A 3,005-nucleotide genomic window follows, 5' to 3' on the forward strand; every position below is an offset into this window, starting at 1 on the left:
CGTTGACTTTAAAGCGCTCAATCACCTTGTCTCCGCTCCTACTTACCTAGTTGCTCTCCTACTAGAACCCAGCCCACGTCCCTCCGGCGCTTAGTACAGTGCTCTGCAAACAATAAGCGCTCGATAAATACGATTGAACGAATGAATGGAACTCCCTCCCCCATCATATACCATAGGCGTACCTTCTCCACCTTCGAAGCCCTATTAAAATCACATCTTCTCCAGGAAGTCTTCCCTAAGCCTTCCCTTCTGCATTGCCTATGCACTGAGATCTGTAATAATAATAATAATGATGATGGTATTTGTTAAGCGCTTACTATGTGCAAAACACTGTTCTAAGCGCTGGGGGGGATATAAGGTGATGAGGTTGTCCCATGTGGGACTCACAGTCTTAATCCCCATTTTACAGATGAAGTAACTGAGGCTCCGAGAAGTGAAGTGACTTGCCCAGGGTCACACAGCAGACATGTGGCGGAGCCGGTATTCGAACCCATGACCTCTGACTCCAAAGCCCGGGCTCTTTCCACTGAGCCACGCTGTACCCCTTAAGCACTTTGATATTCACCCCACCCCAGCACTTATGTCCAAATCCTAATAATAATAATGATGGCATTTATTAAGCACCTACTATGTGCAAAGCACTGTTCTAAGCGCTGGGGAGTTTACAAGGTGATCAGGCTGTCCCACGGGGGGCTCACGGTCTTAATCCCCATTTTCCACATGAGGGAACTGAGGCCCAGACAAGTGAAGTGACTAGCCCAAAGTCACACAGCTGACAATTGGCTACCAATCAATCTGCGCATCAGGCAGAAACTCCTCACCCTGGGCTTCCAGGCTGTCCATCCCCTCGCCCCCTCCTACCCCACCTCCCTCCTCTCCTTCTCCGGCCCAGCCCGCACCCTCCGCTCCTCCGCCGCTAATCTCCTCACCGTACCTCGTTCTCGCCTGTCCCGCCATCGACCTCCGGCCCACGTCATGCCCCGGGCCTGGAATGCCCTCCCTCTGCCCATCCGCCAAGCTCGCTCTCTTCCTCCCTTCAAGGCCCTGCTGAGAGCTCACCTCCTCCAGGAGGCCTTCCCACACTGAGCCCCTTCCTTCCTCTCCCCCTCCTCCCCCTCTCCATCCCCCCATCTTACCTCCTTCTCTTCCCCACAGCACCTGTATATATGTATATATGTTTGTAAATATTTATTACTCTATTTATTTATCTTACTTGTACATATCTATTCTATTTATTTTATTTTGTTAATATGTTTGGTTTTGTTCTCTGTCTCCCCTTTCTAGACTGTGAGCCCACTGTTGGGTAGGGACTGTCTCTATATGTTGCCAACTTGTACTTCCCAAGCCCTTAGTACAGTGCTCTGCACACAGTAAGAGCTCAATAAATACAATTGATTGATTGATTGATTGAATTGGCGGAGCCAGGATTTGAACCCATGACCTCTGACTCCAAAGCCCGGGCTCTTTCCACCGAACCACGCTGCTAATACTCTGCCATTTCCCCTTCCTGTAGTTTACTATTGTCTGTCACCCCACTGAAATGTAAGTCCTCGAGGGGAGGGATCGTGTCTGCCTACTCTCCTGAGCATAGATCTCTGCACACAGTAAACACTCAGTAAATACCGCTGATCGATTGATTGACCAATGGCTGTAGGCTGAGGTGGAAGTTAGATCAGACTGAGTGGACTCTGACGGTGCCGGGAAAGTTGGGAGCGGGTAGGCTAGACCCGACTTTTCTACTTGTGCAAGCTCTGCAATCCCTCCATCATCATCATCATCATCAATCGTATTTATTGAGTGCTTACTATGTGCAGAGCACTGTACTAAGCGCTTGGGAAGTCCAAGTTGGCAACATCTAGAGACAGTCCCTACCCAACAGTGGGCTCACAGTCTAAAAGGGGCAGCACTGTCCCGGGGCAGCACTGGCACCGAGGGCAGCCTGCTGATCCCGAGTAACGTTTCTGGGACTCTGAGAAAACACGGTGAAGCAGTAGGAGCTGCCAGATTGGGGCAGGAGGGCTCTTGGAACTGGAGGGAAGACGAGGGACTCCCAGCTCCGGCCTACGCCGCTCTCCGGGGCAGTAGGATGCGGGGATGGGGTGCTGCTTGGCTTTGGGGGTCCCTGCCAACAAGGGCAGCCTGACTCCAGTGCAAACAGCAACCTTACCCCCCTCTGTAGGGGCTGGAACCCTCCCCATCCCCACCCACCGCCCCCAAATCTGCAGGCCTGACCATCCCCAGCCCTGGGGATCACAGCTGCTCAGAGCCATACCCCACTTTCTCCGATCCGGTTCCCCCAGCCCCTGCAGCATAGGCATCTGGGCCTGGAGCTTGCTGGCACACTCGGAAAACTCTGTCCCTTCCTTTCTTCCAAACACTTTTGGAGTTGCACCTCTTTCTCTTCCTCCTGCTCCTTTCTCTTTTTCTCTTTTTCTTTCTCCTCCTCCTCCTCGTACTCCACATCTTCCCAAAGAACCCCATCTAACTCTAGGACTGATGCCTTTTCTGGCCCCATGAGTCAGGAGAAGGCAAGGGGGTTTTTTTGTTGTTGTTTTTAACCAGTTGCTGTGTCTTTCAACCCCCAGTGGATCAGTTACCAAATCCCTCTTTGCCTTGTCCCACCGTGATGCTCCCACTTAGCCATTCCTCTCTGGTCTGCTTGGACTCATCCGGCCTCACACCTCCGAAGGCCTGAATCTTTTTGCTGGACTCCCATCTTCCAGCCTCTACCCAAAGCTCTGGACAAGGGGCCTAATATACGAAGAGTGCAGTGTTGAGTGCCTATTGTGGGCAGAGCTTTATAATCATCATCAATCGTATTTATTGAGCGCTTACTATGTGCAAAGCACTGTACTAAGCGCTTGGGAAGTACAAATTGGCAACATATATAATGAGTACTTACTATGTTTAGGGCACAATATTGGGCACCTCCTGTGTGCAGAGCATTGTCCTGGGTACCTTCTGTGTGCAGAACTCTATGCTGGGTACGTGGCTCAGTGGAAAGA

This window comes from Tachyglossus aculeatus, chromosome 6 (assembly GCF_015852505.1).
Source record: "Tachyglossus aculeatus isolate mTacAcu1 chromosome 6, mTacAcu1.pri, whole genome shotgun sequence".
In the NCBI taxonomy this organism is placed as follows: Eukaryota; Metazoa; Chordata; class Mammalia; order Monotremata; family Tachyglossidae; genus Tachyglossus; species Tachyglossus aculeatus.